The 24,968-nt window shown below is 52.5% G+C and overlaps 1 protein-coding gene across 3 annotated transcripts in view; it reads left to right on the top strand.

Annotated features, from left to right (window-relative positions):
* Positions 1-3,866: 3,866 nt before the first annotated feature.
* KIAA1671 (KIAA1671 ortholog) overlaps positions 3,867-24,968 on the top strand; it is a 203,094-nt gene continuing 181,992 nt past the window's right edge. For 2 of the 3 annotated variants that reach the window (XM_060612889.3, XM_078435581.2), the window contains exon 1: positions 3,867-4,475. The gene's annotated coding sequence lies outside the window, so the exon portion shown is untranslated. Of the gene's footprint in view, positions 4,476-4,500; positions 5,057-24,968 lie in introns of those variants that run through there. The other variant, XM_060612890.3, reaches the window with a different exon arrangement.

The raw sequence follows: 24,968 nt of genomic DNA, 5'->3' as shown, positions 1-24,968 counted from the left end.
TGCAGAAAATGTGAGTGAGGCCTGAGGCCGAGGTTAAGTCCCAGCTCTGCCACCTGCACTTAGTGTGACATTGGTCAGGGCATCTCTGCCTCTCTTGACCTCAGTTTCTTTATCTGTAAGGTGGGCACATCTGGAGTTGATTATTGCTAGGCATTTCCCACTCATTCACTCAGTTCTTCATTTGTTTCTTTCTCTTTTTTAATATTTATTTATTTTTGAGAGAGAGAGAGAGAGAGCGAGAGCGAGAGAGAGAGAGTACAAGCAAGGGAAAGACAGAGAGAGAAAGGGAGACACAGAATCCGAAGCAGGCTCCAGGCTCTGAGCTGTCAGCACAGAGCCTGACGTGGGGCTCGAACTCACAAACTGTGAGATCGTGACCTGAGCCAAAGTCAGACGCTCAAGCAACTAAGCCACCCAGGCGCCCCTTCATTTTTTTCTTTCAATCAATATTTGTTGAAAGGCTTTGGAGTTAGGGAAAACTGGATCTGAATCCCAGTTCTGATGCTTATTGGCTGTATCAGGCTTGACAGATACACCTTTTCAGGCGTGCTCAGCTGTGTCCTTCAGAGCCCCCCAGCCACACTAGCCGCAATCCGGCCTCTGCTCGCCTCTCCCTGCAAGCAGCCGGGGTCCCTTGCTGCAGCCACTTGACCAGCTCAGCCTGCAGTGCCTGCAGTGGCCTGAGGACTGGGCCAGCCTCCCCAAATCCCCAGCTGTCGTCCAAGCTGATGTGACCAGACCGTCGGCAGTGGGGGCTCGGGTGCCTCCCCTTGCAGACTCAGGTACAGCTCTGGGTGGGAAACTGGCTTCCCTCATGGCTGCCCAGAGGCACAGGTGACACAACCCAGAAGTGAGAAGCAACTGGACCCAACCATGACCGACAGCAGATAGGAGATGGGATGTGTCAGTGCGTGCATGTCTTGCCTTTGGTCCCTGCAGGAGTTCACGTGGCCTCTCTGGAGATGCCCTGAGTGCTGGAACTCCCGGCTGGCTGTGTTTTCATGAGAGGCTCTAGTCAACTTCTTGTATGCTGTATGTGCTCACGCTCTTTCGTCGCCTCAGAGTCCCTTTCCTTCACTTTCGTTGGGCTGGGATTACGCTCCCAGCTAAAGCATTAGCAAGAAACTTTTGTCTCGGGCTCTGTTTTCCAGGGAACCCAGACTGAGATACCATAGCTGGGTGACCTTGAGCAATTTACTTAACCTCTCTGAGCTTCAGATCCCTGCATCTATAAAAGAGAGGGAACAATAAAGCATCTCTCACAGGATTGTTGAGACAGCCGCAGGCAAAGTGCTCGGCTCAGGAAGTGACAGCTTCCATTTGTATCCTTGCTGGGAACCAGGCGCTGGGTCATGTCATGTGAAAACAGTTATTCAACATTCAACTCCGTGGATATTTCTTGTGTGTCAACTTTGTGCTAGTCTCTGTTCCCAAGGAGCTCACGGTCTAGAAAGGCAGGGATGTGATTGGGCAATTATACTACAGTGTTATTAGCGCTTTAGTGGTGGGTGGAAAACTGGGGGGCTGCAGTATGGTAGTCAGGGATGGTAATAAGAGGTGGCTCCTTGGAGGAGGTGATATTAAAGCTAAGATCTGAAGAATATTTAGTGGTTTCTGATGATGGGCAGGTGAAGGGCCAAGTGTTCCAGACAGAGGACATAGCATGGGCACAGGCCTGGCGTTAAGGGACAACATTTCAAGGAATATACTGGCTCCCACCCTCAAGAAGCAGGCAAACTACAAGGGAAACAAAATGGTTAAGTGTGAACCAATGAAAATGCATGAATATGGTCTTTGCCAAGGAATATGTGAGTCCTAGAACTATATGGTTCAATATGGTAGCCAGAGCCATATGTGGCTATTTAGATTAAAATTAAAATTAAAATTAAATAAAATTTAAAATTCAGTTCCTCGGTCGCACTGGCCACATTTTGAGTGCTCATCACTGCAGAAAGTTCCATTGGACAGAGCCGCCAGAAAGTCTGAGAACAGAGCTGCCACATCAGGGCAGACTTCCCGGAGGAGGGGACAGAGGAGGAGTACCGGGAGAGTCGCTGGGTGGCACTGTCCTCTATCCCCAGGAACAGAAAAGCCAGGGGTAAAGCCAGCTAGGAGCTGGCTCTGGAAACAGTGCACAACCTGACACCTCTTTGGTCAGGGTATAATCTCTGGGTCTGTGCTGGCTGGCAGCCTCTCACCTGGATTGGAGGACCCAGGAATGCAGGGGGAATCAGCAGAGGAGGGGCTCAACCAGGAAGTCCTCCCGCTCTCAAGGCCAGGAGCATTCTGGGAGTTGTAGTTTGGCATCTCTGGGATGCCCTCAAAGCTTGACGGAGGCAGAAGCGCTGGTGCTGGACCTGGGCTGGGCATCTCTCGGGGGAAAGAGCTGGTCAGGCTGGGAATGGATACCCCCGGGTTGGGGGTTCCTGCAGGTGCTGGCAGGAGGAGGACTGTGTTCTCCCCGCTGGTGCTTACATTGTGGGATAGAGAGGTGATGCCAAGATGGAGCACTAAGCTGGCTGGGAGCCAAGAGACATTCAGTTTAATTTTTTTTTAATGTTTATTTACTTTTGACAGAGAGAGGGAGAGAGAGCACGAGAGAGCATGAGCGGGGGAGGGGCAGAGAGCGAGGGAGACACAGAATCCCAAGCAGGCTCCAGGCTCCGAGCTGTCAACACAGAGCCCGACGCGGGGCTCGAACTCACGAGCTGTGACATCATGACCTGAGCCCAAGTCGGATGCTCACCTGACTGAGCCACCCAGGCGCCCCTGAGAGACATTCACCTTAAACAGAACCCTCAGTCCACACATTCTGGTTAATCAAGATTTGCCCAGGAGAGACAGGAAGTTCCTATAAGGTTGGAGAGGAGAGGTGGCATATGATATGCTATCAGCTGTTGGTCATTTGTGCGTTTAACCCAGTATTTACTGTGCTCAACATTTATTGAAAGCTTACTGTGTGCCAAGCCCTGCTCTAGGCACTGGGAATCAGGAGTGAACAAGAGACAAAAGTCTGTGCCTCCAGGAGGTTTCCAGAAGGGAGCAGACAATAAACAATGAATTGCCTTTGCTTCTAGAACATACACCTGTCCTGTAAAAGCCCTGGATTAAATGTGCATTTTGACAGATTTTAACTTTCAATTCAACCATCCTCCTGTCTCCTACCCCCAGGGGTGGCAGTCATATTTAAAAACCACTGACTTGGGGCCTAACGATGATGGTGTTCAAGACATCCAGATGATAGAGGAGAGTGTCTTAAGGTATTAGATCCTATGGGGCCTCTACCTCAGCATTTTGAGTCAATTAGAGAGTGTTAGGCTGCTCCTTGGTAAAATGGGGGGGGGGGGTGGTCCTAACCTCAAAAGGACTGTTGTGCAAATGGAAAGAGTTAACAGATACGGTGTGTGTCTCCTGCAACAGAGATGTATTTCCTTACACACACACACATATCAAGATGAGGCAAGTGAGCCTCCCGTCAGTTCTCCCAAAGCCACGCAGTGTGTGATGTCCTTTTTCTCTCTCCTCACCTTTATCGAGGTCTAACTCCTCTTCAATAAATGCACATGATTTTAGATCCTCCAGTTATTCATGCCGGTGCATTTCCTTAGGAGACCTTGTCACCAATGCAGTTCAATTTACTTGTGCAATGTCCCACAAGAGCCTGGAGCTTGCCAGCTGCTTAGCCACTGGGTGCCCAGCACCTAGCACGCTGTAGGTGCTTAATAAAGATGTATGGAATGGAAGATAGCGACACAGGCGTTTTCTTGTTTAGGGGCGGCTTCCTACGATTCTCTCAAGTTGTCCAAAAGTCTTCACGGGTCCGGCTTCCCACTGCAACACAATGGCAGCGGCCGTCGCACGCAGTAGGCACCCCCACCCCCCTAATGTGCTGAACAGCTTCCCACACGCCCGAAAAAGGGGTGCAGTTCCCCTGCCCGCCGCGAGGGGGCGCTGGCGCCTCGCGCAGATCCTTCTTGCTCTGGGGCTGGCACCAGCCGCCGGGATGATTCAAAGGGCGAGCCTTTACCCAGCGCCTCCAGAGTTCCCGGGCTGCCTTAGGCTCTCGGGAGGGCAGGCCCGCGGCGAGCCGGTACCCGTTGCGGGGGATCCCGGCCGGGATCTGGGGGTCGTCCCGGGAACGCGGGCCGGGACCCCGAGCACGTTCCAAGCTGCGCGCCGCGGGGTCGCACAGGCAGGCGCGGAGCGCTTCCGGGAGGAGTGTTGCCGCTGCACTCGCGACCTCTGACCCTAGCCTAGGGGCCTGCAGGCGCTCGCGGGTCTGGCCGGCCGCGCTCCGCCCCAGGCCCCTCCGCGCAGGCGCTGCCAGCCTCGGTTCCCATGGCGACGGGGGCGCTTCCCCGCGCGAGGCCCCGCCCCCAGCAGGCTAGGCTGCGCGGGGCCGCGGCGGCGCGGGCAGGTGCCGCGGGCTGCGGGCAGGTGGCGGCGCGGCGCGGGCAGGCGGCGGCGGCTGCAGGGTAGGTTGTGCGGCGGCCGCCGGCGGTGGGGGCGGGCTGTCTGCCCCCAGTCCCCCGCCCGCGGAGGGGCTGGGGAGGCGGCGGTGGGCGATGGCCGCCAAGTTTCTGCTCGGCTGAGGCCCCGGGAGAAAAGTTGGCAAAGTTGGCCCGGGAAGAGGTGGGGACCCGGTGGATCTCCCCTGGCTCCGGGTCTGCGTGGAGGGAGGATCCCGATTTGGGAGCGGGGGGATCCGTCTCCCGAGACTTGGGAGTGGATCCCGCGGGAAGATCCCGCACTGGGCAGCCAATGGATCCCGCGCCACCAGGCTGAAGACTTGGGAGTCGATCCCAGGAGTGGATCGGGCACCGGCGGCCTGGGGTCCCTCCCATTCGATCTCCAGCCTGAGGATGGCGGGGGTCAGTGATTGGAGACTGGGAGCTAGTTGATCCCTCTCCCTCTCCCTCTCCACGCTTGTCCGAGCCGTGGCAGTGGATCCTGAGAGGAAATCTTGTAGCCGGGACCTGGGGGATCGCCGGAGATCCGGGGCACCCAGTCTGGAGCGGCTAGGATCTGGACGTCCGTGCGGGTTGGAGGCCCGGAGGTGGGCACTGGGGAACGGGGATGTCCGCGAGGCCGAGCCCGGGGCGAGAGGAGTCTGCGGGCAGCGGGGGCGTTGAAGACAGCCGTGCGCGGGGCCCCTCGGGCGCCGGGGCTCCGGACGCACCCTCCCCGCGGGGCCTGCGCTCCCCTCCGCGCGCCTTCCCAGGGCTGAGGCGCCCTGATGGGATTAAGGCTCACCCCCCCTGCTCCTAGGCTGGCTCGGAAGGCCCTCATCTTGCTGGTGGCGCCGCCCGGAGCCACAGGCGGGGCTCTTGGGAAGGGAAGTAGCCCGTTGACCCCCACCCGAGCCCGACCTCTCCACACCCTTCTGGCACACACTCGCTTCGGAGCCGGGGCGCCGCGCCCTGAAACCCGCTCGCGTCCTGTAGCGGGTGCGTGACCTCCGCGCTCCGCCTAGGTGGCCTGGGCTTCCTGCCGGCCGGCACTGAACTTTCTCTACCCAGGAGCAGCCATTACCTTTTGGAAGGGAAAGGGCTGTACCTGTTGCACAAAGGAAGAGCGTTTTCTTTGCAGCTTCTTTGTGACCTTGGGAAAAACACTTAACCTCTCTGAGCCCCGTCTCCCCTTGGAGCAAAATGGGGTAGGATTGGGAGGGAGATCAAAATCTTCTGAGTCGCTGGCGGGATTAATAGGTGTGATCGGTATGAAACAGGGACTCTGTAATTAATAAGTGGGCTCTTATTCTGTGGCCATTTCTTTTCCCTGCCCCATCCCCTGTACTTCCCATACAGTATCCCAGGGGAAGCTCCAGAAAGGCAGCTTGCTGTCTTTTTAAACTGCAGGATTAGAGAGATGGTTAACTTGGTCTTTGCTCCAAAGGGGTTTATTGCCCCTCTGATCCCCCTCGCAGAGAGAGAAGCTCTGGAGTTTGGCTAATCAGTAACCAGGGCATTTGGACGAGGCTTCTCCCTTAGCTCAGCTTTCCCCTTTCCCAATCCATGGAGGCTCCTGGACAAACACGCATTCACCTCTAGACACTGGCTTCTCATCCCTGGGACGGTTCCCAAGGGAGTTGTGTAGACACCAGTGCCCTCTTGGTGGTTCTAAGGGGAATCCTTTTTAAAGGATTTGCGTGCTTGACGAGGGCGCAGTTACCCAAGAGAAGTGCCAGGTTCCTGTGCTGGACACATGAGGCCGCTGATTCAGTCAACCAGTGTGTGTATTTGAGTACCTACTATGTGGCAGACACAGGGCAAATTAGGATCTGCCCTCCTGGCATTACATTCTAGCTGTGGCCCTGAGGCAGCCGTGCTGATTCTTGATGTTGGGGTTGCAACCACACCCCAGATTCTGAAGGTGGAGGACCCCCACCTTGGAGGTACCGGGGGCTTTTACTCAAGGCTGACCTTGGCAGGAAAATGGAACAGGCCACTGTCTGATCCTGAACATATATTCCCTCGCACCATCTCCAGAATACATCTCTTGACCAATTCAGAAAAAGAACCCCAGAGGAGTATTTTAAATATACTTCATTCATTCATTCATTCGCACGTGCATGCATACATGCAATAAATATTTCAAGACATTGTGTCAAAGAGGAGGCTAGCGGTCATAACCTTGAGGGGTAAAGCCTGGTGAAAAGAGGCAGTTGTCTAGAGGGGAGAGCTCTGATAATAAGCAGAGGGGGTGATGCCTGCCTTCTGGCATGCAGCGGAATGGGGGTCAGGGGGGTTAGTTTCTTGGAGAACTTGCCAGCAGGACGAGGATGGTGTTATGGGCCAGAAAAAGGGAACAGAACGGCCTGAAAACACAGGAGGAAGCATGGGGTGTTGGCAGGAGATGCTGGCCGAGGCCAGGTTCACCATTCCCAGGGGTTTGGACTTTATTCCAGGGCTGCGGGGTGCTGTGGATGTTTCTCTGTAGGAGGGGCATGGAGTCAGATGTGTGTTTTGGGAAGCTTGCTCTGCTTTTCTGAGGAGGCTGAGAGACCAGTGAGAGTGCTAGAAAAATCCAGATGAGAGGTGGTCGTTGTCTGAACTTGCATAGAGACATTGGTCAGGATTCTATTTAGGGAGCCACTCGGTTGCAGACCCCTTCCTGGAGGCGTAGCAGCTGGGTAGGCTTTCTGAGTGCCCCTTGTCTGCCTGCCCAGGGATGGACATAAACATCCAGGTGCTTGGGACTTCACACTTGAACTCACCACCTTCCTGTGTGAGGGAACGGGGCTCGTTATTCCCATTTCATAGAGCGGGAATCAATAATGTGGCAAGGTCTTTGCCAGTCACTGTGGCAGAGTAGGGATTTGAACTTGCTTCCAAATTGCAACTTGTGGATGTTCGGAGTCTGTGAGGTTGAGTACAGAAGCCTCAGGGTGGTGAGGTTGAGTCAGGGTGCAGCAGGGGTAAACCCAGGGAGGCTTCCAGGAGGAGACAGGGATAGAAAGGAGGGAGGGGGGGGGTGCCTGGGTGGCTCAGTCGGTTGAGCGTCTGACTTCGGCTCAGGTCATGATCTCGCGGTCCGTGGGTTCAAGCCCCGCGTCGGGCTCTGTGCTGACAGCTCAGAGCCTGGAGCCTGTTTCAGATTCTGTGTCTCCCTCTTTCTCTGACCCTCCCCTGTTCATGCTCTCTTGCTGTCTCAAAAATAAATAAATAAATGTTAAAAAAAAAAATGAAAAAAAAAAATGAAAAAGAAAGGAGGGAGAAGGGAGGATTACTGGGGGCAAACCCTGGTCGCGCCTTTCCCGGCTGTGGTCTGGGACATCGTTCTTGTTTCGAGACCCAACTTCCTCATCTGTAAAATGGGCTCATGATAAGCTACTCCCCTCACTCCAAAGGGTTGTTCTGTGAGTTCAACGAGGCAGTACATGGAAGTGCCAGGCACAGTGTCTGCACCAGTCCGTGCTCACTAAGTCATGGGTATGATTATTATCTTTATAGCTTGTCATTGGGATGTGTTTCAGGCAGGCAGCGCCTCTCCCAACCTGGTGGGGGGGGGGGGGTGGGGGGCTGGGCAGCCACAGGTGACACTTGAGCTGAGTCTTGAAGGATGAGTAGGAGGCAAAGAGAGGACATTCCAAGCAGGAGGAGCAGCAGGCAAAGGCATAGCTTAAGCGGAGAATTGCATGCTAATTGCTATGCCCAGAACACAGGGTGTGCTGAATGATTGAATGAAAGACCATCGGCAACAAAAAATTCTCTTTACACCCCCGGCCACTCCCTAAGTATTCAAGCAGGAAGGCTTTGCCAGTTTTGGGATATAAAAGAGGGCAGGAAGATCACTGTCTAGGAGTTCAATATTCCTTGCCCCACTCACCTATCCGTATAGAAGTGTGACCCCAGACAAGCCACTTCCCTCTTAAAACCTCAGTTGTTCCTCTGTGAAATGGGATGATTGGAGAGAATGTAAGTAAAGCACAGAACACATCAGAATACTTGCTTTTCACTGAACCCTTCCTGTGTGCCAGGCTCTGGGCTAAACTCTTTGTTCTTTTATTTTTCACGACAAACCTGGGCGATGCCTGTTTTGGGGACCCTTGATTTTGCAGTTTTTGAAAGTGAGCCTTGGGGGAGTCCTATCCACTCCCGCTACTCAAACTCTTTTATTTATTTATTTACCAAAAATATTTTAATGTTTGTTTACTCTTGGGAGAGAGAGTGAGAGTGCGCGCGTGCAGGCTCATGCAAGTGGGGGAGGGGCAGAGAGAGGGAGACAGAATCCAAAGCAGGATCCAGGCTCTCAGCTGTCAGCACAGAGACTGACGTGGGGCTGGAACTCACGAACCGCAAGATCAAGACCTGAGCCGCAGTCGGATGCTTAACCGACTGAGTCACCCAGGTGCCCCTCGAACTCTTATCATTTAAAAGGATGCTGATACACTGTTTCAGTTGAGGGACACACACACACACACAACGCACGCACATGCACACACATTTTTTTCCTTTGTGTGATGAATATTTTATTAAGCATTGTATGTGGCAGTTCAAAAGGACTTCTGCCCTCAGGAATCCACTCCTCAGGAATCTGGTCGATCACATGGGAGGAAAAGTGGCAGAGAGGCAAAGGGAGACAGGTATGCAGATGATTATGGATTGACTTCTACAGGGTAGTTATCACTGCTCCCTTTGTAAATTGCTCAGTTAATGGACCTTTGAAATGTACTGTAGCCTTGTCTCTATTATAAATATGTCCTCAAAGCGTGATCTTTGGATTTTTGCGTCACTGAGTCAGAAGTGATACACACATGTACATTTGCTGCATATATACATTTTTTTGTATTGTGAAAATAACATGTAACACACCAGAAACTTCAAAGATGGCCAAATGCTACTGTTTTAAGAGGCAAGAGAGTCCCCCCTGCCAGCCTTTATCACCCTCTGCTGATTATCTTGGGTTACTTTTATGTTCACTCTGGAGCCACATGGAAGGAATTGAATCTGAGTTCTGCCACGTATCGGCTGGGTGACCCTGGGCAGGTGACTTAACCTTTCTGAGCCCCAATGTCCTCGGTAGTAACCAGGGGTAAATTGTGGGTGGTGAGGGTTGCTGAGCTGAGTAAATGAGAAGGGCCTGGCACATGGTCAGTGCTCCATATGTGTTGATTGCTACTCTTCCTTCTCTTGTTACTTGTTGTGGTAGAGGGGTGTTGCCCCCTCCCCCTAGACTTTATGCTCCAAAAAGGCAGGAACCCTGTCTTTGCTTGTTTCTTCAGCCCACAGTTGTGGAATAAACAAATGAATCAATATGTGTAGACATATTCTTTTAACAATAGCAATTATAAAACAGAATTTCATCCATAAATCAAAAATAGATTTGGATATGTTCCCATTTCAGAATGTTTGGACTTACCCTACTCTTAAAAAGCTGAACAACACCCCCAAAGCCTGAAGGTGCTATTAGTTGTTGAACAGATCCCCTGTGGATGGGCATTGAGTTGTTTGGGTTCTTGCTGTGGCACATAGTGGTGTAATCAACATCCCTGTTCCTGTGTCTTTGCACACTTTTTGCATTCCATTGCATTGCAGTCTTGCAGGACAGATTCCAGGATGTGGAACTGATGGAATAAAGGGTGTTTGGGATGTTGATTTGGCCTGCCCAGTTTTCCTCCTGAGCTGTTGATCTTTTCACATTCCTCCTAAGGCTGTGGGAGAGAGAACCTGTTGGCATATGTCGGAGGGAGGGAACAGTGGATGACTCTGATTGGTGGCCATGGGAATAACATCTGGCGTGACAGTAGGGAAGGTGATAGTCTGCAGGCAGCATACTTTGCAGCCCTTGGGTTTTCATCCAACCTGCGGGGCACCGTGTCCTGGAAGATACGTGCCTATTATACATAAAAGTCCACCTGCTTCTCTCTAGAAACATGTGATTTTGCATTGGTCAGGTTTTCCTATGGTAATACTGTGTAACAAGCGTTTCTCCCATTGCAGTGGCCTTTAACGGCACACCGTGTGTTCCATGTTCCCGGGTCAGTGGATGGCTGAACTGAACTTGACTGGGCTTGGGCGGCCAGGCCGGACATCAGGCTTTGAGTTGGGTGCGTGTCTGCCCTATGTGTCTTCATCTTGATGCCCAGGCTGACGGTGGCAGCCACTTTTTGGTGCTGGACAGTAGACACTCAGGAGCTCAGTGGACCCCAGCGGGCCCTCCGAAAGCCTCTGCTAGGAACCTGGGGGTGTCCCTTCTGTCCTTCTTCTGTTGGTCAAAGCAAGTCACATGGCCAAGCCCAACGTCGGGCGGAGAGATGCATACTCCCCCAGTGGAGGCTGAGAGGGAGTGAGTATATATTTTCTGAGCAGTAATAACCTGTCACAGTCAGGTTTCTGACGGGGCAGGATGGAATCTGGGTGAAGGGTCTGTTCAGAAGCGGGGCGGTGAGAACCGTGGCACATGATTTGTGTGGGATGCATCAGAGCCTAAGGAAACCTGATTAGACTTAATAACCCAGAACAGGAAGTTCACCTCTCTGAGCCTCAGTTTGCTCATCTGGAAAGTGGGAATAATATGCCCTCTCCGGCAGAGCTGCTGTGAGGCTCACACGTGGTATTGGATAAGGAGATGTTTCGTGTCTGTGACATGAGGTGCAAACTTGGGGCATGACTGTCCCGAAGGTGAGTTTTGCTGTGGATTTGGTTTACCATTCCTCAAGCTGTGGTACTTACTGGTGAGGCCCGTGGAGTGGGGGAGCACACTGAGGCCAGGGGGAGCCTCGGAGGGGTCAGGTTCACATTCACATCCCAGCTCTGCCCCCTGTGGGCCATGTGACCTTCGGCCAGTCTCATTACCTCTCCGAGCCTCAGTCTTCCAGTCTGTCAAGTGGATGTGGGGTCCGTGCTTGTGACCGTTGGGATGAAGTAGAGGAGAAGCACCTGGTGCCTGTGAGCGTGTTGCTGAGGTGGTCCTGCCAGGGGCGGAATGAGGAATTCTGCAGAAATGGCTCTTCCCAATACCCCTTGGGACTATCGCAGGGGATCTGCATTCAGACTGCCTGGGTTCAAATCCCAGCGCCACCACTCTGCAGCTGAGCGAGCGGCTTTGGGCCAGGCAGTTGGCCCCTTTAGGTCTTAGTTTCCTCATGTGTGAGATGGGCATGACACGAGCTCCTGCCTCATTAAAGGGGCTGATACACAGCACGCGCCATGAATGTACAGGCATCAGCTGTTACCGTCAGTATTATCTCGTATTATCGTTAGTCTGCAAAGGCCCAGGGAGGTTGCTTCTGGTCCTGGGGACCCCCAGGGCCTTGGGGGAAGGGAGTGAGGAGAGAGATACTTTTAGGACCTCTGCTTCTGAGCAGGTGCCCTGGCCCTTCTGCTTCAGCCAAAGGAGGGCTGTGAATGGGTCCCTGTTCACATGACTTTCTTTCCCCAGGGCAGGCATTACTTGGTGGGGAGGGGCAAGGTGCCTTGCCAACCATGCTGTGCTCCCAAACCTGGGGCAGCCGCAGTCCGGCCAGGAAAGAGGCCTGGAAACTCTTCGTTTAAGGGATATCCACACTGCTGGCGGTGGAGGCACTCGGCAGGCTTCAGGAGCCCATGGCTATGAGTATTCGTGGAGGCCACCCAAGCTAGGCGCAGGGTGACAGGTTACTCGCTCACTCTTTCAGTCATTCACGCGATAAACATTGGTCCTATGTGGATCGTGTGCAGGGTCCTGGCTGTGGGGAAACTGGGAGTCTGCTGGGTGTCAGGGGTTGGGTTTCTGCAGAAAACTGGGTGGGGGAGGTAGAGATTCTGGGGTGCCCCACACATGGGATTCTTGTGTGGCCCCGGGCAGGTCACTTCACCTCTCTGAGCGTTTCCTCATCCATGAGGTTAGTCTCAGACAGACCAGGATGTCACCGGAGGTGGGAAAGGACAGCTTTTGACCTGTGTGAGCCAAGTGGCTTCTGCCTGGGCCTCTGTGCCTTCAGAAATTTGGGGTTGATGACTGAGGCTGCCTTTCCTCTACTTGCTGAGACTTGGCCTTTGGGCACACTGATGCTAGTTGTAGTAAAATAAAACCAGTAAGTAGAGAGCATTCATTCCCCCCCTAGGCACCGTGCTCATCAGTGTTTCATTTCATTCTCATGCCCCCATTTTATAGGAGAGACAACTGAGGCTCAGAGAGGGAGTCGCGTGCCCAAGGGTCACTACTGGGAAGGGAGGATGCAGCTCTTGTGTCCTGACCCCCACCCGCTGCTGCCCACCTGGTGATACAGCAGGACAGAGCGGGACAGTTTGAGAATTCTGTCGCCTCTCCATCATGTCATTGCTGTGTGACTTTGGGCAAATGACTTGGCCCGTCTGAGCCTCATCTGCAGGAAGAAGATGCTAAGATTTTCCGTGTGGGGGTCCTTGTGGGATTGGGTAAGATGACTGTATACGCAGCCTCCTGCATATAGTAGGCACTTGAAACACAGGAGCCCTTCCCCATACAAGATCAGCTTGGGGTTTTTAAAACAAAGGTGTGTGAGTTGCAAAGCCCAGAAATTGCTTTATAAATCACAACGTAAGTCTCTCTTGCTTGGAGTAGCAGCAGAAATAGCGATGGTAGCAATAATGGTAACAACAGCTTGGATGGACTCCTTGTATTCCAGGACACGTGGGACACGTGGGTTTGTACATCACTTTATCTGATCCTTTCCTGTATCCTCTCTTCAGCCTATGGAGAAAGGTGCTGGTGTTGGTCCCATTTTACAGATGAGGAAACTGAGAGGTGAAGCGCCTTGCCCACAGCTACCAGCTAGTGGCAGGCAGGGAGCACTGGAGCCCCTTTGCGCGTGAATGTCATTGGCGGTGTCCCTCCCCCCCCCCCCACCCCGCCACCACTGGGGACCCAGCTGTATTTTCAAAGGCTCCAGGTCAGGCTGCAGCACCCAGCCGACTCTGTTTATATTTATTTTCTTTGTGTGTTGCGGCCTCAGTGACAAAAGGCCTTTCTGGAGCTGGCCTGTTTACCTGTGGGGTGGTGCGGCACTTGCTGCTGGGGGAAGGAAACCCGGGGGGTGCGGGGCCTCCCAGCAGAAGGGGACGCCAGCGGGCATGTTGGGTACACCGAGGTCACCGTGTGAGCTCGCACCTGCTGACCTGCCCGGACGTGAAGCCTGGGCCTTGGTAGGCACTGTGCCCGTTGAGCCCTGCCCTGTGCCCGGGGCCGGGCCGGGGCGTGACTGGTCGGGGAACTCCCAGGGCCCTTTGGCCTGGAAAGCTGCCCAAGATCATTTTAGGCCCCAGCCCTGGAAACTCTTGTCTTTGTTTCTGGAACTGATTGCCTGCATGCTGGGGACTGTGCTTGGCACGTGAGGGCATCCTAGGTCATGGGAGAGAACACAGAGTGTAGGAGCATGGGTTCTGGGCTGGACATTGGGACTCGGCGTTCCGGGACCAGCTTCTCTGCTGTGTGTCCTCGAGGAGGCCCCTGTCCCTCTCTGGGCCTCTTTCACCAGGAGAGGGGGACCTGGGTGGGTAGCTCCCAGAGCCCCTTTGCTCACTCAGCGTAAGGTAAAAGTGGCAGAGTCTGGATTTGACTTCAGGCCTGCCTCCTGCAAACCCAGACTCCCCCTAATAACACTCAAGACAGCCAGTTGCCTTCTCCCCACCTCCGGCTGACCCCGTGGGAAATCGCCTCTCTCCCCTTGGAATGTCCAGCGCCATTCTTTCCTTCTCCTGGGATGGTCGATCGTTTCCATCTTTGCCCTTTGCTAAGTGCCCACTGTGCACCCGGACCCGTGCTGGGCCCTGGGTCTCGGGGCTGCCTGGGACGCGGCCCCTGCCCTCTCCAGGGAGAGAGAAGAGGAGGCAGAGGGTGGTGTGATGGTGCGTGCAGGCAGGGGCCCAAGGGGTGCTGGTCTCCTGGCTCCCCCCCTTCTGTCAGCTTTGAAGCCAGACTGTTTCCCGTGACGCACCCAGGAGTTGGATGCGAGAGGAAGTTTTGGGACCAGCAGACGCCACGTTCTTCTTGGAGAGGCGACAGGTGCCCGGTCGCGGTCGGCACTAACTCGGGAAAAGCAGTGATGGTGCCTCCTGGCATCGCCTTTGTCCAGATGCCTCAGTCACAGCCCCTCTGCTTTTCCTTCTTTCGGTTCATTCAAAAGGGGGTTTTGTTGGAAGTGGGGGGCAGTTTTGAAAAGCTTCGGAGGCATTTTTGGAGTGCCCAGAAGGCCGGCTGAGCCAGCGGAACAAGTGTGAGCCCTCTGCCCCGGCTTCCGTTGGGGTCAGCCGGGCTCCCAGGGGGCTCTCCGGGTGTCCCCCAGTTCCTGTTCCGAGGCCTGAGTCATCCCCAAAGGTGGCTCTCCCGTGGACCTTAGCAGCCCCCTGAAGACACTGCCCAGGTTTGTCACCAGCCACAGGAGTGGCTTCCCTTCTCTGCCTCAGTGTCTACACCTGTGAAACGGGGATGCTGACACCTTCCTCCCAGCTTGGCCGGGAGCTCTGAACGAGGTCACTCGTGTGAACATGGGGTGAACGTGGGGTGGAAGGCGAGTCGGTGTCCATCCTGTCGGGTGAATGGTGATGTTAGGTAAAGCCCCCACTGTGTGCATGTGTCTCTCTGGAGTGCTTCTGGTTTATGGCTGGTGGGTCCTCTGCCTTATAGGGTGCTCACCTCCACACCTGGCCTGTGGTGGCTTGAGATCACTGCTTGTCTAGTGGCTCTGGTTTCATTTTCCAGATGAATAATTTTTATTCTCTTTTTGTCCTCATTACAATACATTTACACTGTATACATTTACGTTATAATATGTTTTTCCATTGTTGAACGTGTATTTATTGTTAATGTTTATTTATTTATTTTTGAAGAGGGGGGTGGGGAGGGACCGAGAGAGGGAAACAGAATCCCAAGCAGACTCCGGGCTGTCGGCGCGGAGCCCGATGCAGGGCTTGTACTCATGAACCGTGAGATCATCACCTTAGCTGAAATCAAGAGTTGGACGCGTAACCGACTGAGCCACCCCGGCGCCCCTCACTGTTGAACATTTAAAATACAGATAAACCAAAAGGAAGGTAGAACTCATGATCTGACTTCTAAGGTAGCCGGTGGTAATAGTTTGAGGAGTGATTAAAAAAAAATTTTTTTATGTTTTATTTTATACTTGAGAGACGGAGAGAGAGAGAGCATGAGCAGGGGAGGGGCATAGAGAGGGAGACACAGAATCTCAAGCAGGCTCCAGGCTCTGAGCCGTCAGCACAGAGCCCGATGTGGGGCTCGAACCCACGAGCAGTGAGATCATGACCTGAGCCCAAGTCGGACGCCCAACCGACTGAGCCACCCAGGGGCCCCTGAGGAATGATTTTTAGATTTGTCAGACACACGATGCATATGTACATGTGATTGAAAGATGTCAGCACCGTAATCTGGGGGTTCAGAACGTTGGCTTTATCCTCAGGTGGATTGGTTCAAATCCGGGCTCTACGATGTCCTAGCTGTGGGGCCTTAGGCAGGTCACATCCCCTCCCTGAGCCTCAGTTTCTCCTCTGTAAAGTACGGCTGTGTGAGGATTCAGTGAGTTAATGTATGTGAGGGGATTAGAGGTGCCTGGCAGAGAGCAAATGCGTAATTTTTACTAGCTATCATTTTATACGTATGTGTATTTTTTTTGTGAGCGGTGAGCGCCTTTCCGGGAAGGTCGCAGTCTACAGTTGGATTCGGACATCAGGCTGGGGGGACCCTCAGGCCACCTCCTCCGGGGAGTGCCCAGCGGTGCTCAATTTCATTTCAGACGTGGGGGCTGCTCAGAACGGGGGTTGGGCCGGGTGTTTGGGCCCACACAAAGCGCCCTGGATGCTTTTCCGAGCCAGTCCTGATCTTTATCTTTATCTTTATCTTTATCGCTCAGGGATGTTTCCTGTCCCCACCAGGGCCTGGGTGTTGTCCAAGTTAAAGCGGGCAGATGGTCCCAGTGGGCTGGAAGAGGCCCCTGTAAGATGAGCTCAGCAGGAACCCTTCCTCCTCCTCCTCCTCCTCCTCCTCCTCCTCCTCCTCCTCCTCCTCCTCTTCTGGCTGCAGCTGTGGCTTCAGGATGGGCTCAGCCACACCTGGAACAAGAGGCAGGGTCAGGTGGATACCTCTAAGAAGGTCTGAAAACTAGGGAGTCACCTGGACACCAGTGGGGCCCGGAGAGCCAGAGAGCGGGTTAATGGTATTCAGAGGTGAGTTTAGGGTTGGTGATACCCATGGAGGGAAGTGATGTCGCCCCTTACTTGCTATGTGACCAAGGGGAAGTTAGACAACTGGATCTGCCCTCAGTTGCCTGGTCTGTAAAACGGGGCTAATAGGTCTCACCTTATAAAGTTGTTGGGACACAGTGTGTAAAGGCCCCTGGCACAACCAGGCACACAGTTCGTGCTTCCTCCTCCGAATCGTCTTCATTTAGTTATGTTTATAACAAAAACGCTGACTGAGCACATCTGGTGCTGAGATCTTGCTGCGGTCATCACACTGAATCCTTGTAATTAATTGTAGTCGCGGGGCCCATGGGTGGCCCAGTCGGTTGAGCCTCCAACTTCGGCTCAGGTCAGGATCTCACGGTTCGTGGGTTCGAGCCCCGCGTCAGGCTCTGTGCTGACAGCTCGGAGCCTGGAGCCTGCTTCGGATCCTGTGTCCCCCTCTCTCTGTGCCCCTTCCCTGCTTGTGCTCTGTCTCTCTCTCAAAAATAAACAACCATTACAAGTTTCTTTAAAGAAATAAGGCATAATACATTGTAGTCGCTATTGCCAATACTACTACTGTCTTGCTGTCTGATCCCGCGTTGCTTGGGACTACGTTTAACCAGAGCTCCACACCTTTATTGTGTGAGAAAACACTCAACACCCAGTACGTGATCAATAAAAATGGTGCCATAGTGGTGACTATTATTTTCGCCGGTGCTCTCGGGAGCTGTTTGTATGAGAAGCAGACAACTCACCCCAACCCAGCGTTTGTACTTTGAAGCACCTGCCTGGGTGGGTCTTCTTCTGGGGCTGATCCTAAAACCACCACTTGATGTCATTGTTGCCCCCCCCCCCCAGTAGTGGTCCCCCCAGGCCCTGTTCCCTCACCTCCACTGCTCTGAATGGCCCTTGAATCTTGGGAGTGCCCTTCGGATTCTCCAGATTGAATATTGTACCCATAAAATGCACATCCCAAATCTCTCCCAAATTTGGAAGACTGTCATCTGGCGGTTGTTGTAGGATGTGGTACTGAATTTGCACCCAGAAACTGTGTTTTGGAGGGGTATACCACGGAGGAAGGAGGCTGGCTTGTACACGGTGTTGGGAGGTCACCTGGCCTTGTGCGCTCCTGGCTTGGGCCATGGCCTGGGTGTCTCCTTGACCAGGCTGTCATCTTCACGTGCCACTGTTTCCAGAAAGGTTTCTTTGACAAGCTTCTAGGGGGAGAACGATCCTGGGGAATTTCGGCTTCTGGGGTGTCTAGTGTGAGGGGGCAGAGGAAGGGTAGGCGGCTGAACCAGGCCAGGATCCCAGCTGGTCCCTGGGTTTCCCTTCTACTGAAAGCCAAGGTGATGCTAGAGAGAGGTGCTAAGCTCTAAGTGTAACTCTGTGGGTGGAACTTATTACAAAAACAATATAGAATTTATTGTAGAGAGTGGTTCTTATTACAAAAAACAATACAGATTTGTGGTAGGACACAAGCAAAACATACGTGCGCAAAACACTCTACAAAAATCAGTCAAAATGTTAACCACCTAGACAGAGACTCCAGTGCTTATAACTAAAAGGGTAAGATTAATGTTTATTGAGCACTTGCTACGTGCTTTACATGCTCTATCTCATTTCACCCATTCAGAAAACCATATTCATGAGGGATTTGGACTCAGGACGCTGTACTCGTGAACACATGGTCAGAACCATGCAAAGGATCTTGCCATCCATTGATTCTTCCACCTGCCCTCCATCTGCTTTTCCAACCCTTCTTCTATCCATCTTTATATCTACCCATCCATGTTATTCTGTCCACCCACCCATGTACCCACCCCCCCATTAATTTACCCATCCAATCTGCTATCAGTGCATACATAGAGCATCCAAATATCCACCCTTTCCATCCATATATCCACCCATCCCTGTATCTACCCATTCATCCTTTCTTCCACCCATCCATCCGATCATCCATCTATCCATCCATCCACCCACCCATTAATTTATCCACCCATCCATCAGTGCATATGTTGTGTATTCATTTATCCACCCATGTACGCATTCTCCCTTTCTTCTGCCCATCCATCCATCCATCCATCCATCCATCCATCCATCCATCCATCCCATGCAATTATCGAGCACCCGTTTGCTTTAGACACCCCTTTACTGAAGACACAACAGGATTCCGTGCCTTTATGGGCCAGACATTCTAGTGGGGAGAAGGAGGTACATGGGCTCATTAAAAGGCAGTTTTAGTTAGTGGTTAAGAGCAATAGTGAAAATAGAAGGTGATGAGAAAAACCAGTATCTGGTTTAGATAGGAATAAGGGAATGGTTCTTTGAGGAGATTTACTCTGAGCTGAGACCTAAAGGTGACAAAGGGGCTATCTGAAGAGCCTAGAGGGAAGTGTTCTGGGCAGAGGGGCTGACAGGTGCAAAGGCCCTGAGGCAGGAGCAAGCTGGAAGTGCTGGAAGAACCAAAGGAGTAGAGGAAGCAAGCGGGGAGGTTCAGTGCAGGGCGATGTGGGGTTTGTGGTAAGTGTGGAAGCCCATCATGGTGGGATGTGGGTTTGGGTTTTAAAGAGATTCTTCAGGCTGCAGAGCAGAGGACTGACTTGGGGTTGAGGCAGAGTGGAAGCCTGGAGGACAGTGAGGAGCCTGCAGTCTTGCTGGTGGGAGAGGATGGTGGCAGGGGAGTAGAGGGCAGCCCTCCCCGACCCTCCCCTGTCCGCTCTTGCCCCTCTCAGCACATAACCCAACTTGCAGTCTGAGGATTCTGTGTGCATTTCTCTAGTGTCTGTCTCCTCTCTGGGCCTATGGCCCTCTGGAGGGCAGGAACTTTGTCTCGTTCACCGTCATGTTCCCAGGACGCTCCCTGGCATACAGGAGGTGCGCTCAATAAATATTTGTCCAGTGAGTGACCGGCGTGTCTCAAAGAAAATCTGGGTGAAAATAACAATGAGTAGAGTGAATGATCGTGATGCCCAGATAATAATGGCAGCGAGCCTGTGTTGAATGCGCCATGCTGGGCTCCTGCCTGCCCCCTTGCTGGGCTGTACTGTGGGGAATTTTGGCAGCTCCGGGAGGCCCTGTCACCTGGCGGGCCCTCAGCAAATCCCTGACTGCTTCACTTTCGGGAAAAGACTTAACCAGCCTGGGTGGGGCAGGCTTGGGCGAGGCCTCTCGACTGGGTAGGAAGTAGGACTTGTGTGCCTTGAAGAGGGAGGTTCAGACTGTGAGCTCTGCTTTTCCCAGCCTGTGACCTTGGGCAGGCCCCACACCCTCCTTGAGCCTCAGTGGTGGTGACAGGTAACCATGCTGCCGTGTGTGGATCCCCTAGGAGACGCCAGACGCTGTGGTAACTCACTTCGTTCCCATGGTGGCTCCAGGAAGTAGTAATTCTAGTTGTTCCCATTTTCCAGATGAGAACACTGAGGTCCAGAGAAGCAAAGTCATTAATTAGCCCCTATGGCCACTCGGGAGGTGGCATTTGAACCCACATACAGCTGGTGCTTTGAAGCTCTAACGTTACCAATTCGGTGCTTCCCAAGTTCCAGTCACTCTTGTATCATCTCGAAAATTGTTCCTATCTGTGTACCAGCTGCACTGTCTCTCAGTCAACCCTCTTCTTGAACTTGACTCACCTTTTAAAATATCACTTTTATTGAGACATAATTCACATACGATACAATTCATCCATTTGGAGTATACAATTCAAATTACAATTAAAAATAGAAATACCTGGGGCGCCTGGGTGGCTCAGTCGGTTAAGCATCCGACTTCAGCCCGGGTCACAATCTCGCGGTCCGTGAGTTCGAGTCCCGCGTCGGGCTCTGGGCTGACGGCTCAGAGCCTGGAGCCTGTTTCGGATTCTGTGTCTCCCTCTTTCTGCCCCTCCCCCGTTCATGCTCTGTCTCTCTCTATCTCAAAAATAAATAAACGTTAAAAAAAAATTAAAAAAAAAATAGAAATACCTTACAAACTTCCAGTTATAGCATACATAAATCATGGAGGTGAAAAGTACAGCCTAGGGAACATAGTCAATAATATTGTAATAATGACATTTTGTGACAGGTGGGGACTATACTATGTTGATGAGCACTGAGTGATGTATAGAAGTGTCGAATCATTATGTTGTACACCTGAAGCTAAAAATACTGTGTGTTAATTATAAAAAAAAAAAAAAAAGAAATACCGTTTGACCCAGCAGTTCCACTTCTGGGTATTTATCTGAGGAAAACAAAACCCTTAACTCAAAGAGATATCTGCACCCCATGTTCATTGCAGCATTGTTTGCAATAGGTAAGGTATGAAAGCCACTTACTCAGCCATAAAAGAGAAAGCCATTTGTGACATATTTTGATCTTGACGGCATTATGCTAAGTGAAATAAGTCAGAGAAAGACAAATACCATAGGATTTCACTTCCATGTGGAATCTGAAAAAATCTTCCACTTCTAAACAAACAAAAAAACACCCAAACTAAGTGCATGGATACAGAGAACAGATTGGTAGTGGCTAGAGGCAGAGGCTTGTGGGGGGTGGGGGGGTGGGGGGCAGTTAGTCACTAAGAGGGGTGCTTGGGTGGCTCAGTCGGTTAAGCATCTGACTCTTGATTTCAGCTCAGGTCATGACCTCCCGGTTCATGGGTTTGAGGCTCTGTGCTGATGGTGCAGAGCCTGCTTGGGATTCTCTCTGTCTCTTCTTCTTCTGTCTCTGCCCCTGCCCCGCTCACATGCTTTGTCTCTCTCAAATAAACCTTTAAAAAGTTGCTAAGAGAATAGATCCTAAAATTTCTCATCACAAGAAAAAATTGTTTTGTAGCTATGTATGGTGATGGATGTTAACTAGAGTTCTCATGGTGATCATTTTGCAGTATATTGAATCATTATGTTGAACACCTGACTATGTTGAACACGCAATTATGATGTTATATGCCAGTTAGACTTCAGTAAAATAAAGTAAATGCAAAGAAAAAATTTTTTTACAAAGTGTACAATTCAGTGGTTTTTAGTGTATCACGGAGTTCTGCAGCCTTCACCGTGATCAATTTCAGAACAGTGTTCCAACCATAAAAAGAAATCCTGTACCTATTTTTTAAGATTTTATTTTATTTTATTTTTTTCATTAAAAAAATTTTTTTTAATGTTTGTTTATTTTTGAGAGAGAGACAGAGCATGAGCAGGGGAGAGGCAAAGAGAGAGGGAGACACAGAATCCGAAGCAGGCTCCAGCTCTGAGCTGTCAGTACAGAGCCTGATGCAGGGCTTGAACCCACGAACCGTGAGATTATGACCTGAGCTGAAGTTGGACGCCTGACCGACTGAGCCACCCAGGTGCCCCTTCAGATTTTATTTTTAAGTAATCTCCACGTCGAACGTGGGGCTTGAACCCACAACCCCAAGACCAAGAGTCACATAGTCCCTTGACTGAGCCACCCCAGGTACCCCAAAATTCTGTACCTTTTAGCCATCATTCCCTGCTTCCCTCCAATTACCCCAGCCCTGGGTAACCACTAATCTACTTTCTGTTTCTGAGGATTCGCCTGTTTTGGATATTTCACGTAAACGGGGTCATACAATGTGTCATCTTCGCGAGTGGCTTTTTTCACACAGCGTAAGGTTTTCAGGATTCATCCTTGTCATAATGTGTACTAGGACTTCATTCCTTTTTTATGGCTGAATAATATTCCCTTGTATGGACGTACCGCATTTTGACTTAAACAATTTTTTTTAATGTTTATTTATTTTTGAGAGACAGAGACGGGGCACGAACAGGGGAGGGGCAGAGAGAGAGGGAGACACAGAATGTGAAGCAGGCTCCAAGCTGTCAGCACAGAGCCCGACACGAGGCTTGAGCCCACAAACCGTGAGATCGTGACCTGAGCCGAAGACAGATGCTTAACCGACTGAGCTACCCAGGTGCCCCTGACTCTTTTTTTTTTTTTTTAACTTAAATAAACATTGTAAAGATGTCTGATGGGCTAGTTATAGTTGATGTAATACACGTGGAAATAGATCATAAAAGAAAGCATATTTAGTAGCGTATCATGTCCCTGCTCTGGTGTACCTGGGACCTTGCCTTCTAAACTGAGGTGAGCGGTGTGCTTGTGTCATTGTTGTATTTGGGAGTGGGTACAACGGGAAGTGGCACTTGTCCCATGAATGAGGAAAGCACGTTCCGTTGGGCTCAGTTGTGCCAGCATTGACTGCTCTCGGGCTGCACACTGTCCCCGTCCACATATTGGGTCGAAACACGAGAGGACTGGTTTTGCAGGTCAAACGGCGTTGCAGTATCGCAGTTTCATATGCTACGGCCTCCGGATGACCCCACCTGGTGGGCGATGTCGATCCCGTTCTCCAGACGAGAAAACTGAGGCTCAGAGAGGGAGGTGAGCCAAGAAACACAGCCGGGATGGAAAGAACTGGGACCCATAGTCTCTGCTCATTTCATTTGGCCTCTCTGGCCTCCCTTGGCACTCGGCAGCGACATTGCTGACTCACTGGCAGAGGAGGTGCACTTTGGTTTATTTACTCAGCAGTTGGGGATGGGTTCCCCTGCACCATCCACACTCCCCTCACTGCCGTGTGGCACCGGTGTGCCCAGCAGCCTGTACTGGTGAGGCAGCTGGCCGGGGACTGGACAGGTTTACCAGTCTGTGGTCCTGGGGTCCTCCGGCAGCCGGGTCCTCTCTCTCCCCGCCCTGAGCCAGGGGCTTGGCCCTGCTGCAGCCGGGAATGCTGAGCCGGTGCATCCCCCAGGGGAGGGTTGGTCCCCATTTGGCAACGCCCCATTTGTGGGGCAAGACGGCAGAATCCCCAGGGGCGGGCATTGGATCCGGGCCCTAACAAGGCTGTCTGGATTTTTGTGCCTTTCCTTTGGAAGTTTTCCTTTCTAGGGGAAGGAACAAAAGGCTTGAGGTAGATGAGTGTTTCGCTCAAGGTCACACGGCCAGCTAGGAGCCCAGCCGAACAGAGACAAGACCTCAGGATTCCTGCTTCTTAATTCATACTTCTTGCCATGTGACACCCTCCCTGCGTCCCCTCGCCATCCCCCCTCCCCCCCCACCGTTGTTGGAGAGACCTGTCCATGCTGCCCCCCTCTAGCAGGTGTGAGCTGGCTTGGGGGGCGCAGTTTGCTAAAGCTCCCGAGGTGTCTGGGCAGAGGCCGAACGCCCACCTGCTGCCCGCAAGCCTCAGGCATCCCATGGGTGATGCGGAGAGCCCATCAGGCAGGTTGAAACATGAAGATGCTCTCAACACCCGGCACCACTGTGGGTAGGGGAATGGCTTTGGGCCCCTTCCCCATCTGTTCCCCTCATGCCAGGATCCACCCCCACCCTGGTCCGTGGCCATCTGCCTCTGGGTGGGCCTGAGCCTTCTGGGCTGTGCAGGGAAAATGCCACTCACTGCCTTCCTGCCTGCCTTGCTCTGGGTGGACAAAGCCTTGGGGGGACCCTGCCAGTCAGAGGTGGGGTGACAGAAATGGGATGAGACCCACTGGAGTCACAGCCCAGTGAGGATGACCACCGCTCCACAGAGAGACCGAGTTCTAGTCTCGCCTCTGGACAAGTCATGTGTGATAGCGATGCCTCCTTCAAAGGGCCGTTGAGGGATCGAGCACATAGTATGGGAGCTCGATAAATGGCCGTGCCACTGGGGAAGAGGATAGAGTGGAGCAGGTGGGGTCTTGTAGCAGACAAGTCTGGGTTCAAGGTCTTGTCTTCACCGCTTGCTTCTTGTGTGACTCCGGGGAAGTTGAATCCTCAGCCTCAGTTTCCGTGTTCGTACAATGGGAACGATTGTAGACTCGCCTTGTGCCAGGCCGTTGTGAGGGCGAACGGACACACTGCCTGTGGAGTTGTTCTTACGCTGGCGCCGGGCATGTCTTTGGCAGCTGGTGTAAGGACTGTTATTAATGTAATGACAATAATAATGTTTCCACAGTATCAGCATCAAACATATCTGTGTGCATTTATTGGACGATCGTGCAATATTGGGGGTGTGTTTCAGCGGGGCTCCTCCTGCAGGGATTTGGGATGAGACGTTTGGTCTAAGACCAGGGACTCTGTGTCGAGGCCAGTGGCCCAAGTGAGGCTGGTTGGTGGATGGTGGGGGGGGCAGGGGGGGGTTCCACCCCAGCTCAATCCCAGAGAACGGTTCCCAGGTCTGGCCTTGGAGCCTGTGGGGCAGGAACAGAAAAGGCCTGAATGTTTCAGAGATACTCTAACCCTGTGGCTCCCTGGGGGCATCCGTCGTCCCTCACCCCACCTCCGGGGTTCCGGTGGGGCCCAGGGGTCTGATGCGCTGATTGTTGGGACCAAGGGCTTGGCTTCTCATCCT

This window comes from Panthera onca, chromosome D3 (assembly GCF_046562875.1).
Source record: "Panthera onca isolate mPanOnc1 chromosome D3, mPanOnc1 haplotype 2, whole genome shotgun sequence".
Taxonomy (NCBI): Eukaryota; Metazoa; Chordata; class Mammalia; order Carnivora; family Felidae; genus Panthera; species Panthera onca.
The sequence above is the reverse complement of the archived record's forward strand: the minus strand, read 5'-3'. Positions and strand labels throughout refer to the sequence as shown.